The sequence below is a fragment of the Microtus ochrogaster genome, linkage group LG4 (assembly GCF_000317375.1).
Source record: "Microtus ochrogaster isolate Prairie Vole_2 linkage group LG4, MicOch1.0, whole genome shotgun sequence".
NCBI classification, from domain to species: Eukaryota; Metazoa; Chordata; class Mammalia; order Rodentia; family Cricetidae; genus Microtus; species Microtus ochrogaster.
The window spans coordinates 2,077,025-2,091,277 of NC_022030.1; the positions used below are offsets into that span (position 1 = coordinate 2,077,025).

The 14,253-nt window shown below is 39.0% G+C and overlaps 1 protein-coding gene across 1 annotated transcript in view; it reads right to left on the bottom strand.

The window, feature by feature from the left end:
* The window catches only part of Epb41l2 (erythrocyte membrane protein band 4.1 like 2), a 187,812-nt gene that overhangs the window by 151,306 nt on the left and 22,253 nt on the right, over positions 1-14,253 (bottom strand). The window lies entirely within an intron of this gene.

Here is a 14,253-nt window from a genome sequence, read left to right on the forward strand (position 1 = left end):
CAGCAGATCAGCAGTAAAGAAATGTCAACATCACTACAGTGTAAAATTAGACACTAACAAAAGGAGCAGGTATTAATTCATGAAGTAAATTTGTCTTTCATTACTGCTTTATACAAAAGGATCATGGAAAACAAATTAACATTACCAATCACCTAAAATATCAGAATTGCTGACACCTTCCAGGAATTAATACCTACTTAAATCTGGAAGGTACAAACTAATCCTAAGATCCCTTTGAAAAGTATACTCCAAACAGGTCTTTCATGACATGGGCACATCAAGTAGTTTTGTTCCTGTGTACAGGAATACTTTACCACTCTGAGACTAACTGGCTGGCGCTGTCTTGGTCACTCACGGATGAGGTCATCCTGAGGTGTGTGATAACTTTACTTCTAAGAGTAAAAACACTCCACTGTGTGATGCTCAGGACACACCAAGCTTCATTAAAAACTGATTCTAACTGGTTCAATATTACAAAGTGGAAAATGCTAATATAAATTCATAATCAAACCATTAAACTGGCTCAGACTTTAAACAGTAATGTGCTATAATGCTTAGATATAGAGCCACCACAAATCTTTGTCTCATATTTATAAGAAAATATCCCAACTCTCTTAATCATATTCCAAATTAAAATTAACAAATTACCCACATATATGCTAATATATACCAGTTCTATGGGATGCCACCTAGGGCAGACCAGTTACTATAAATAAGTACATACCATATATTTTTTCATCACTGACCTCCTCCAATTATCATTATGACTCAAATGCTGCAAATAACTACTTAAAGCAATGTTTCTCGGTATGTAATGTCTGAATTTGATAGACTTTAGGGCTTGGTTAGTAAACATTTCGACCTCTTATCTCCCACTCAGTCTAACACATTAAGGCTCCTGACAGAGAACCAATACTTTCTTAAAACACTGCATACTCACACAGTATTTTCATCCCTCATACCTCTTGTTTCCAAAATCTGGAAACAAAACACATTTTCATTAATTTTCTCCATCAGCATCCAGCAAAATGAGACTTTATTCAGCTTGAAACTAAACATAAAAAGTTCAGAGTTTATTTTGTTTTTAAAAATCATTCCACTTAAGCATTTACAAATGATCAACTACAGTAAATTCTACAAAACACAGGGGTAAATAATACATCAGTCACGGTCTATCAAAGGTTAAATTTACACTTTGCAATCTCAATCTACAGAAGTGAGTCTTTAAACATGCAGAAAGGCTTGCGCTCTTACTGTTCTAGTTTTAAAAATTGCCAAGTTAACTACAGAAGTTAAAAGTTCCTCCACAGGGCTCTGAATAGGATTCAAATGCTACAGAATGTCTTAGACTTACTTATACATTTACTTTGCAAATTTAGAGACATCTATCTGCCAAATTACAATGCAAGTGCCCAAACATTCCAGTGACAGTTAACGGTTACCAAACGGCAAAAAGGCTACCTTTAGTAGTCCACAGTTGTCAGTGCCACAACATCTCAAAGTCTGAGCCAAGATCTGATTATTCTTAGGGATTCAGTCATCAATAAAATCAGAAGGTTTCACCCTGGGTCTTAGTGGGCTGCTGATTTTTTCATACATGGAATTTCTCGATGAAGATGACAAGAGCACTGCAGTCAGCCATAAAGATGCATGTGCTCACAGTTATAGGCTGTTTGGAGCCCTTTTGCCTCCTGTTAACTATACTAATTAAAGAGTCAGGGCTTTGCTAAGTGAACAAATATATACTAGCTGTTTCCTTCCAAGACTTGAGGTCTCTATGCTTACAGCCACTATGGGAAACCAGAGGTCTAATGAAGTAGAGTGACCAAGTCAAAAACACAGCAAGAAACAAAGGCTATATACAACCTGTATACCACCTGCAGGGCTTGCCCACCACCCCATTTAATAGGATGTGTGCTGTAGCCCTCCCTGTAGTCTGTATCTCCTGTTCTCACAACAGCCTCTCTGGCCTTCAACTCTAAAGTAACGGCTTAGACGGGCACTCCATAAACTACCTCAATTTTATAAAGAAGCTTTCTGAACATTATTTCCCAACTGACTAAATGGCCAGGACACAGCTGATAGTCTGTTACATCTTCAGAAAGCAGTAAGTTAGTGACAACCATGTTTACATATGCTTTCCTTCAGACGGTAATTAGAGCCAACTAAAACGTGAAGCCTTCCTTAACCATTTCCGATCCTCAGAATGGATCTATTTAACACGCACTGTCTCAGTTTGCTTTCTGTTGTGATAAACACCATGACCGAAACCAAACTGGAGAGAAAAGGGTTCATTTCATCTTACGTTTTACAGTCTAACCTCAGAGAAAGCTAAGACAGGAACTCGAGGTAGAGACAATGGAGGAGTGCAGCTTACTGGCTTGCTCTCCACAGTCTGCTCACCCTGCTTTCAGAGGGGGCATCACCCACAGTGGGATGGACCCTCCCACATCATTAATCAAGAAAATGTACCCACAGGTATGCCCATGGACCAGTCTGAAGGAGGAAAATCCTCAGAGGAGGGTCTTTCTTCCTAGGTGACTCTAGTTTGTGTTAGGTTGATAAACAGTAGCCAGCACACACTCCATTTCTAAACAGAAAATTTCTCCAGCACTTATCTCACTATTGAACCATTTTTTTTACCTGTCATAAACAACTATTATTTTTTTTATTATTACAAAAATATTTTTTTACATCCTCTTACCTGAGGCCCACACAGACTAAGGCATGCATATGAAACAATGTCATATTCTGGTTCAGAAAATTGACCCCACAGCCAAATTGCCATATAAGAGTCCTGGCTTCAGTGTACATCACCCCTAACTTTGGATAAGTGACTGAATCTTTGTGTTTTCACATCTGTAATATAAAACCACTTTTTAACACATAATGTCTATATGAAGAGCCTGAAATTGGGCAGCACCCAGGTATAGACTAGCCATTGGGCTTTGTCACAAACTGCACTTAACAAACAGCACCAACACAGTGACTGACCACACTCAAAGAGTCCAGCTCTACTGACAAAAAGCTTGTACCAGTGAGTCACAGCCATACACTAACAGATGAAGCACTGTCTTTCACCATGCTTGGAAGCAGGGTGCTACAAGTCCTCTCATGCTAGACACATCTATACAGATCACCTTCTGAGAATGCACACATTGAACTATATTTTTATCTCAATCATTTATTTAACAACTCAAGGTCAGTATATAAAAATCTATTTGTATTCAAACAGAACTGCATAGTATTCAAATTACCAATAAATTGAGATCCTCTCTCTGCCTAGGGATTCCAAAGGCTTTAACTTATTAATGAATACAGAAAATGTCCTGGCATGTAGTCACATGCCTATAATCACAATACATAAAGAGACTGAAGCAGGAGGCCCATGATAAGACCCTGCCTCAAACAAAATAAAAAATAAACAGTAAAGTTTTCAGAGCACAGTAAAAAATATTAAAATACAGTTCAGGTTGACCCCAGTAGCACAGATCTGTACTCCAAATACTCTGACAACTAAGGAGTTGTGAGTTCAAGGCCAGTCTGAGCTACAGAGTAAGTTCAAGGTCATCTTAGTCAATCAGTGAAACTACTATCTCAAAATGAAAAATAAAAATAGGGCTTGATTATAGTTCAGTACTGAAATACTTACTTACCATGTGCAAGGCCCTACACTCAACCCCCAGTATTACAAAACATAAACTGACAAAAACAAACTCTAGTCAAAAAAAAAAAAAAATTGGTTGCCTTTTTGTTAAAAAAAAAAAAATTAAAAAAAAAAAGAAGGGAAGGAAGGTAGCTAGCTTCCCCAAATCCCTAAATGTTCATTTGGATAATGAATAGAAAAGTAAGTAAACAGACAAGAATGAGAAAACACAGAATGATTCTTTTGGTTTTGTTTTTTTGGTTTCTTTTTTTCTTTTTTGGTTTTCCGAGGCAGGGTTTCTCTGTAGCTTTGAAGCCTGACCTGGAACTAGCTCTTATAGACCAGACTGGCCTCAAACTTAGAGATGCACCTGCCTCTGCCTTCTGGGTGCTGGGATTAAAGGTCTGCACCACCACAGCCCGGCTTCACAATGATTCTTTTTAAGCCATAATAGAATCTCCCTAATTGATAACAAGAGGTTCAATGCCAGCCAGAACCACACAGTAGACTCTGTCTCAAAACAAAAGCTGACCTGTGGAGCAGTCCTCAGGGGTTCAGAGCACTTGTGACACTTGCAGAGAACCTGAGTTCCCTTCCCGGCAACTACACGGTGGTTCACAAAGAGTTCCAGGGGACCAGCACCTCTACTGATCTTTGCAGGTACCAGGCACTGATGTGGTATGTACATTTGCATGCAGACCAAACACATACACACATAAAGTAATAAATCTAAAGAAATTTTAAAAAGCTGATCAGCATCATGAAATGATTAGGGAAGTGTAATTCAAAACCACAGCTAAGATACTAACTACTTCCTCCCACTAGGATGACTATGACTGGGGGTGCTGGGTAGAACAAGCACAGGCATTGATGGCACAGAACTGGAACCCTGGTAAAATGCAGAGAAACACAGCATGGCAGGGTACAGTCTGTAGTCTCGTGGTTCCTCACACACATAAGAGTTACTGGGAATCAGTAATTCCACATATAGCTTCTGCCCAAGGCTACATTCACGCTTCACCCAGCATTATCCACAATAGCAGAAGCACAGAAACAATGCCCAACAGATGCATGGGTAAACAAAATGCAGACTATTAATATAATGAAATAGGAAGGAAATTATGACACAAGGTTCAGCACAGATGAACCTGGAAAGGATTCGTTGGTTAGGTTAAATAAATCAGATGAAGAGCAAGTGCAGAGAGCTGCGTGGTGTCACACCTGATGGAGATGTATAATCAACTCCTGAGATGGCTAAGGCCTGACCTATGCTATGATCATGCAATGATTATCAGCTGCCTGCATATGCGTGAACCTATGGGCAGTGCCCACCTGGCAGTTCGGGGTTGGCAGCCCATGCCTACTTAAGGGCTGGGAGAGGTTTGCCCGGGAGAGAGGAGAGAGAGAGAAAGAGAAGGAGAAGGAGAAAGAGAAAGAGAAAGATTGCTGTGAATAAAGTCCTGAATAAAACTGCAGTGAGAAGAGCTCCGGTGTGTCGCGTCATCCTTGCTGGACGAGGTGGGGAGTGACAAGCAAGCATATAATTCTACCTGTATAAAGTACGGAGAACAAATTCATAGATGGAAAGTAAAGTAAGACTGCTCAAGGCTAGTAGAGAGTAAGGCAGAAGGAATGGGTTATATCTACTGGATATAGAGTCTATATTGAGAATGCAGGGAGATGCCTCAGTTGGTAAAGTGCTTACTTCACAAACACAAAAAAATGAGTTCCATTCCTAGGACCCATGTACAAGAACTGTAGTCTAAAGCTAAGGAGGCAGATGATAGGATAACTGGGATTTGCTAGCCAGCCACTGCAGCCAATCAGTTTCAGATTCAGTGAGAGACCCTGCTTCAAAAAATAAGGAGCATGATAAGAGAGGTCATCTAATTAATGACCTCCATATAGATATGCCCACACCTGTATGAATGCCCATATTTATACATGGATACACACACGTAAAGATACACAGAGAAAGACATGTACCTACACCACAACCAAAAAAATATTTTTTAAATTCTGGATATAATGGTAATAGCTGCACAACATTGGGAATATATTTAATACCAGTGAATAATAGTTAAACTAATAACACATTGTGTTTCATGGCAGAATCTCACTAAATAATCCAGCTGGCCATATATCCCAAGCTGATCTCAATTTGCAGTTCTCCTACTTCAGGCTCTTCAGTGTTGAGATTACACTGTGCTCATCCAAAATGATAAATCTTATGTGCATACTTTTATAGTTTTAATGTATCTTTCATATATTTTACCAAAATAAAGATAATATAAGTCAAGGGCTGAATCCTATAGAGCTCAACAGCTATCTTTGTAAAGTGTTTATGGTAGTTAAAACATGTCCTAATGTTTTAACGTCCCCGTGGTAGCACGGGTGCCTTTAATCCCCACACTCAGGAGGCAGAAGCAGGTGGATCCCAGTGAGCTCGAGGCCAGCCTGGTCTACAGAGCAAGTTCCAGGACAGGCTCCAAAACTACAGAGGAAACCCTGTCCCGGGGAAGGATGGAGAAGGGGGGTAATAAGCACGGTGAGATATAAATCAGCAACCCAGCTTCTAGAAACACTGCATGGTATACCTTTACAAATTAGAAACCTGTCTCCCCCAAAGCTGGAATGGTTACATTTCATCACAATAAAATTTGTGAATGTGGGATCTGATACCAGTAAACACACAGGAAGGTAAGCAAGGATAACAAAATCCAACTCATTAAAAGTTGAGAATGAAGAGGGTTCACCTCAGTTTTCCCAAGCCATCAACTAGTTAACAATGAAGTAAGGACAAAAATAGCCCAAGTCTCTGCCTCCATACACTTAGTTTAGCCTGAACATATCATTTATCCTCACTCTTAAGCTATACAAACACAGCATTCATTTCAAAACGGTTATTCAAATACCTTGAAATTATACGTCAAAGAGCGCCCTCCACGTATGCTCTGGAATCTTCTAGGTGCACTCTCACATTCCTAATCAGTGAACTGGTTTAGACTGGCACAATATTCTGTGAGAGTTACTTCAGAACACTGAACACAAATCCTTTTAAAAAAAAAAATCCAGGAAATCAATATGCTTAACCAGCATAAGGGTTTAAGTTTCACCTTCCCAACAAACAAAAGAGACCAAAGAGTCTTCACACCTAACTGACTACAACAGACACACACTGTTCCTATAACCCACACCATCGCAGAAGGCACTTGCCCATCTTAAGCACTGCACCAAGTTGAAAGCCATCAGTATAGTAGACATGCTGAGGACCCTGGCTGAAAAGAGCTACTCATTAGTCTCAGTCCCACTTAACACCATACGCAACAACAAGCAAGGCCAGACATGGCAATGTGCATCTGGGATGCTAGCACAAACTCAATATGGCTAACTTGTCTCAAAAACAAGAACCATGCTGCTCATCTCATCCAATGAAATGCATTACTCCTAGATGTAGTGTCTAATGTGGCCCTAGACTGGTACTCCATCTCTCACCCTCTGCTGCCTCCACCACTCTACCAGTGCTGACATTCAAAATGTGATCTGACTCAAACATCCTTTCAACTAAGGAAGAAAATGTATACTGAGCTCTTCAGTGAAAGATGCTAAAAGAAGAGGCACATCAGTGACCAAGGCACGGTTATCAAGAGCCAAGACACCTACATGTAAACAATTACCAAAAGATGCTAGATGTGCCTGCATTCATACATAAGCCTGGTATTTTAAGACTTTATCTCTACAAACCTTCATATCTTGGATTCCTCATTTCTGAAACGTGGCTAACAGTGCCCTACAGTGTGGTCATGGAAACAATGGGGTGATTGGCCACAAAGTAAGCTCCTAAAGTTAGTTAGCAGCAACAGCATTGTTAATTACTACTCAACAAAAAGTGTGATGCCATCAGGGTACAGTAAATGACATGAAAAGGTTCAGTCAAAAAATGGCTATAATTTTCTGCTGCTCAAAGTTCTGTAATTGATGTGAGAACTATAAAACAGAGAAATTGAGAGACAGCATAGACAAGGCTGGAGAGATAGATCAGCAGGTAAGAGCACTTGCTGGTCTTCCAGAGAGACAGGTTCAATTCCCAGCTCCCAATCAGGTGGTTCAGTCACCTGCAACTCCAGCTCCAGGGGATCTAAAACCTCCTCTGAGGTTTTCTTGAGAAAAGAAAAAAGATACAGCTCATAGAATGTCTTTGAATCTGAAGACATAGCTGTCCAGAAATCACGAGAAGTCCTATGGCTAGAGCAGGGCAGCCAGGGAGTAAGTAGAGGACCACACTGTTAGGTTTGAATTCTCTCACATTTCAAAGGGTGCTCTAACCAGCTCTCCAGTAGGAAAGGGATATAATCAAGCATGAAGAGCATCTACACAAATGTTGAGGATAGAAACATCAAAGTTACAGAATGAACTGGAAACAAAGTGCAGAATAAAATAGAAAATGGAAATTAAGCAGTGGGATTAACAAAGGACTAAGAGATGATACTCAGCAATGCAGTGTGTAGAATGGGAAATGGAATCCATGGAGAGGATTTCTAAGTATCCAAGGTCTTGCCCCAATTTTTTAAAATAAACAGATTCATTGCCTTGGAAAAGCCCACAGATCTCACTTTCTTCACACAGCGTTCCTCTCTTGCCAGTCCACTACCCTGTAATTCTAGATTCTGTTATTTTTTTCTCTTTAAAATCCAGAGGTGATTCTAGTATCGCCAGGACTGAAGCCCATGCCCTAAGAAAGCAAATTGGAAACACTAAATAGTTGCAATGATTGGTCCAGAAGTGATAGTCTCGGATTCTAGGGTACCACTGAAATGAGCTACAGACTATAAAGAAGTAGAGAAAGTACTACTCAGCTCCACTTCCTCACTCAAGAAACTTCTCCAATTGGATCCACACGTCAATCCATACTGGCACCAGCACTCAAATGTTTCTACACAGTACAGGAAGCATCCAAGTCATTTCACAGATTCATTTATTCCTAGCAAGGAAATAAAGTTAATAGTACATGTTGGGCTTTTCATCATTATGACAAACACTACACACAAACAAAACATAATTCTAGCTCAGCTTCAGAGCTTTGATCCACTATGGCCAAGAAAGCATGCATGGCAAGGATATCATACATCATGATACTGAGGAAGCAGAGGAGGAACGAGTCTGGGGAATAGGATTCAAAAGAATATCCCTCCAACTAGGGCCCATCTCCTGAGTTTTCACTGCCTCTCAAAACAGTGACTCCAGCTGCAGGTCAAGTATTTGACTCATAAACCTGTAGGGGTATTTTATATTCAAATCATAATATAATCTAAACTTTATTAAAACTTGTTTCATTTACTAGTTTTCGTTCTTTCCATAAACACCTAGAGAGTGTTTCAACACATGCCAATCACTGGGAAAGCCTGCACACACTTGGGATTTTCAAATCAAACCTGATAGCTGCTGTTAAAATCCGGGAGTGATAAAAGTGACAGCAGTGTTAAACCTATTTGTGGGTATTAGAAATCACCCACTTTCACAGGAAGCAGAGTTGGGGAAGAACTGGCTTTAAGCATATAAATTCTTTAAAAAAAATAGAACTTAGAGTCTCAACTAATAATCTTCTTTTAAAACAGGTCTCACACTATTGATGTGGGATTCCCCTCTGTATGCTGTGAATATCAATGGTTAATAAAGAAGCTGTTTTGGGCCTGCACAGGGCAGAACAGACATAGGCGGGGAAAACTAAACTGAATGCTGGGAGAAGGGAGGCAGAGTGAGAGAGAAGCAATGTAGTCCCGCCATGCTGAAACTTTGCTGGTAAACCACTGCCACATGGCAAGACACAGATTAATAGAAATGGGTTAAATTAATATAATAACTAGTCAATAAGAAGTTAGAGCTAATAAGTCAAGCAGTGATTTAATTAATACAGTTTCTGTGTGTTTATTTTGGGAGTCTGGGTAGTCGGGAAAAGAACAAGTAGCCTTCTACAACACACTATATAGTTCAGGTTGCACTCAAACTTGCAGAAATTCTCAGGCCTTAGCATCCGAGTGTTAAGATTACTGAGCCGCTAGCCTTAATAATAATAAATTCCATTTTATAGAATGCTATTTGTCTTTATACTTTAAAAACTCAAAAGATTGGGAAGCTCACTGGCAAAAAAAAAAAAAAAAGTATGCACTGCAAGCATAAGGAATGACAGAACCTACATCTTAAAAGGAAAAAAGCCAACCATGGTGTTCACTTATGATCCCAGCACTGGAGAGGTGAAAACAGTGGATTTGTGAAGCTTGCTGGTCAGCCAGCCTAACATCCAGAAGACTGAGAGAGCATGTCTTGTTTCAAATAACAAAAATACTGACAATACTTGAGGAACAACACCCAAGGCCTCCAGAGACAGTGCATATACATGCATGTGCACCTGTATACACACACAAACTCATGCACGCATGCATGCACACCTATTACACAAAAGAAAACTTTAGAATTTAAGAGGGAAATGCTTTCGATAACTTTCAGCAAACATTTCCAAAGAATAATGGTACATCAAGAACAATCAGATATTCTGAAAAAGTATTTTTGTATAAAAATAATAAAACAAACATATACATAAACAGAATATCTACAAAAGTGTCAGAGTTACAACTATGAAGATCTATATGTAGATCTTCATTTGGATTCTTTCTTTTAAAATTCTTAATCTACCTGACTCTAATTGGTTTTTACTTAAGAAATTTTCATAAAAATGGCATAACTCAACTGGATGGCAATGATATACAAAATAACTGCCATTCAAACTACATACACTTTATTTTCATGTAAGAAAGTGTTCTTATAAAGGCAATCCTGCAAAAACTTAAACTACACTTATTCACAATTCATTAATATTATGAATGTGAAAGAAATAACCAAGTATTCAGTATTCTGGTTGCTGTCACATCTGGAATAGTCACAGAAGAGCTTTATCTGCTAGAAATGACAGTATTCAGTTTCTGCAGTTCGTGCACTTTAAATCTCTTTTCAGTGTTGGCTCTTTCCAAATAAGTTTCTTACAGTTACAAAAATAACGCTATATTTTACAAAGCTGCCTTGACTTGAAAGGCATAAACAGGAATATTTCTAACTAAAAAGTCAGAATATAGTATGAGTTTTTAAATTTAGACTAAAACTATACTCACTGGAGAATAAACACAGGATCACACTATAGTACTTTCTATTCTTGGAGAAGAAATGGCCTTTCAAAGCACACCATTTGGTTTGTATTAGTATGGTATGCAGCTGTATTATTTGTACTGCTGCCCAACATGCAGTACGTGTTCAAAGTATTTAGAAGCTGGAGGTTCCTATTTAATACTTAACAAGAGAGTCATGATGGCGATATGGTGAAAACAAGGACAAACTATACGACATTTACTCTGGAAAAAAAGCCCACAAAACTAAAAGAACTATTGCTTATACGATGACTGCAATGTGCATTAAACTCTACCATAGGAAAAGAAAAGGAACTTCACAAGCTAACGTGTGTTTTAAAACGCAAGCTCCTGTTTTCCCAGAGGTTTGGAGACATGATGTGCTCATGAAGACGTTATTCAATTACTGACCAGCCCTTCACAAACTCACATTTCAACTCCCAATGGGACTTCTTAACTCAAATGGAGGAAGCAGAGCTGTCTGCAGGAAGCTCTCCGCAGCCTATTAATCCAGCACGACAAGGCTAGCATCCAGGAAGAATGCTGAGCTATGCTTTAGGATAAAAAGAAAGGCACAGGTTAGCATGCAAATCCTCCTCATGTCTTCTGAGTATGGGGTTTTTAACTCTGGAGTTTGCTAAAACTCTCATGTCTCCAAATTGAATCTGTGGCCAGAAAATCTACAGGACAGTGAAAAAATTACAACAATGTCTACGCCAAAAGTCTAACAATATATAAACTCTTGAGCTATTCTGTTCTGATAATGTCTAACTAACAAAACAACATTTTAAGGGTTAAAAGACCACAAACCATACAGAGAGGCCCTGGAACTCGTCTACTGTTAAATGCGAATGGTTAGTGCCATGACATTAAGCTCTCGTTCTGCTTCACAACACTTTCTTTATATTACAGACCAGTTTGTGTTACAGCTAATGGGGATTTGATGCTATGCTCAAATATAAAAACATAAAAAACACTACTTTCTTCAAATAAGTTCCTTGTTTTCAAAACTTGATAGGATAAAGTAAAAAAAAGACCAAACTGAGGGAATGTGAAGATCGAACAAAAGAGGGACTGGCCAAGCACAGTGAGTGGTACAGTCTGTAATCCAGCAAACCAAAAGGCCCCATTCCCAGTTCAAAACTGTTCGGCCTGCCTAAACGCCTGCAGGCCAGAAGTGGGCACCAGATCTCATAACAGATGGTTGTGAGCCATCATGTGGATGCTGGGAATTGAACTCAAGAGAGCAGCCAGTGCTCTTAACTGCTGAGCCATCTCTCCCGCCCACAAAAATTCTTAAATCAATGAAGATACTAAAAAAAAAAAAGGAACCCCCTGTTTCCGTTGGCCTTCCACTGCTGTGACAAAGAACCTGAGACAAACCGACCTGTATGGATCAAAGGCTTATTTTGGCTTGCAGATTTTAAGGTTTCTGTCCATGGTGAGCAGGCTCCATCATTCCGAGGCCCCCGGAAGTGTAACATACCACAGTGAGAAGAGCACAACAGAGCAGAGCTTCTGACTTCCTGGCAGCCAGGGAGTAAAGTGAGAGGAAACTGAGATCCCAAAAATACCTGCAAGAGCAAGTCCTCCCACAACTTGTCTGTCAGGTCCCACCATCCCCCTGACCACTTGTTCTCCTCCCCACAAACTACAGGCTGTAGACCAAGTCTTTAGACATTGGCAGCTGGGGACATTTAAGGATGAAAACCTTTTCTCTGTTAGCACAGAAAAAAGAAAGAAAAAGGTATAACTATTACGTTTTCTTCTGAACTGTAATAAAGCAAACATTTACTCCGCATTTCATATTTTAAAATTATTTGATGATAACCAGAGTCCACATTGATAAAGGAAAGCTACTCAGCAAAGAGCATGCAAATAAGATTAAATGAATAGCCAGGTGGATCTCTGTAAGTTTGAGACCATCCTGGTCTATAGAGTGAGTTCCAGGACAGCTCCAAAACTACAAAAAAAAAAAAAAAAAAAAAAACCCTGTCTAAAAAAAACAGATAGATGGACGGACGGACGGATGGATGGATGGATGGAGAGTTGGCTCAGTTGAATAGCACTTGCGGCTCTTGCACAGGACTGGGGTTCAGTTCCCAGTGCCAACAGCTCACAACCACCCGTAACTCAATTCCAGGAGATCTGACACCTTCTTCTGACCGCCACTCACTACATACATGGTGGGTGCACTTACATACATGAAGGCAAAACATTCACACATAAATCTTTTTTTTAAAGCATTTAAATACTATTTCAGAATATACCATTTCAGTGCTATGAAGATCACAAAAAATTTAAAACTGAACTATATGTTTAAAAATGACCAAAATAACAAGTTTGCGTATTTTGACTCAGATTCTTTAAAAATCCTGTTTTAAAACTTTTGCTAATTTCAATAAGATAAATGACTCAGGTAAGAGAAACTACCAATGAATACTATATTAGGTAGATGTTGGATAAAGAACTAGACACTTATGTATTGCCAAAATTTCACTCTTTCCAGATGACATGCCAATTTGACCAAAGGGAAAAACATGATTTCACAACAGAAAAAAATCTATCATCACCTTAGTCAACCAGCTTTATTAATAAAGATTTGCATGGATCCTGCTATGATGCATTGTGTCTGGTTATTAAATACTCTACTGAAATGTTTATTCTGAACATTATTTCAATCCATTCTACAGATAGAACTTACTTGACAAAAAGGGGGGGGGTGTTAGAGGAATGACCTAAATTCAACATAGAAACAATAAAACCAATTAAGAAAAAGAAAGTTTTAGGAGAGATTAGGTGAAATTACATCTTTCTAACAAGTTCCCATAGTGAAAAAGTAATGAAATTAGAAGGGAACAAAACGATTTCAAACTAAAAGATACTAAATGGCAAAGGCATGACTAAATGAGGCAAGTGCTCCTTTGCAAAATCCTGGTTTAATAAGCACACTACAAAAAACATCATGGGAATGATTAGAGATATTTAAATATACCATAAACTTGATATTAGAGAATTTCTGCCAATTGGCTATTATAAAAACAGCAGTGCGCTGATAAAATGTGAAGTTCCCTTTTTCACAAATACATAATAAAGATGTGAAGATGAAAGGCTTTCAGCTCCATAGCTTAATTGAGTGAAAAACACACTTGAAAGTAATATAAGCACATAATGTAGCCAAGTAACTAGTTATTTACCAATGACTGCTAAAAACCATTAGGTAAGCCTGATAGAAATTCTTATATATCCAAGTAAAGCCCTGATCCATCTTCATCCCAAAGACAGCCAGCCACAAGAGTTATCTTTTGTTTTCATAATGATTTGTGTATGTGTGCGGTGTTGTATGGCCACCGTGCATGTGTGGGGGTCAGAGTCACTTTCCTTCTGCCAAACAGATTGCAGGGATTGAACTTAAGTCATCAGGTTTGTGGG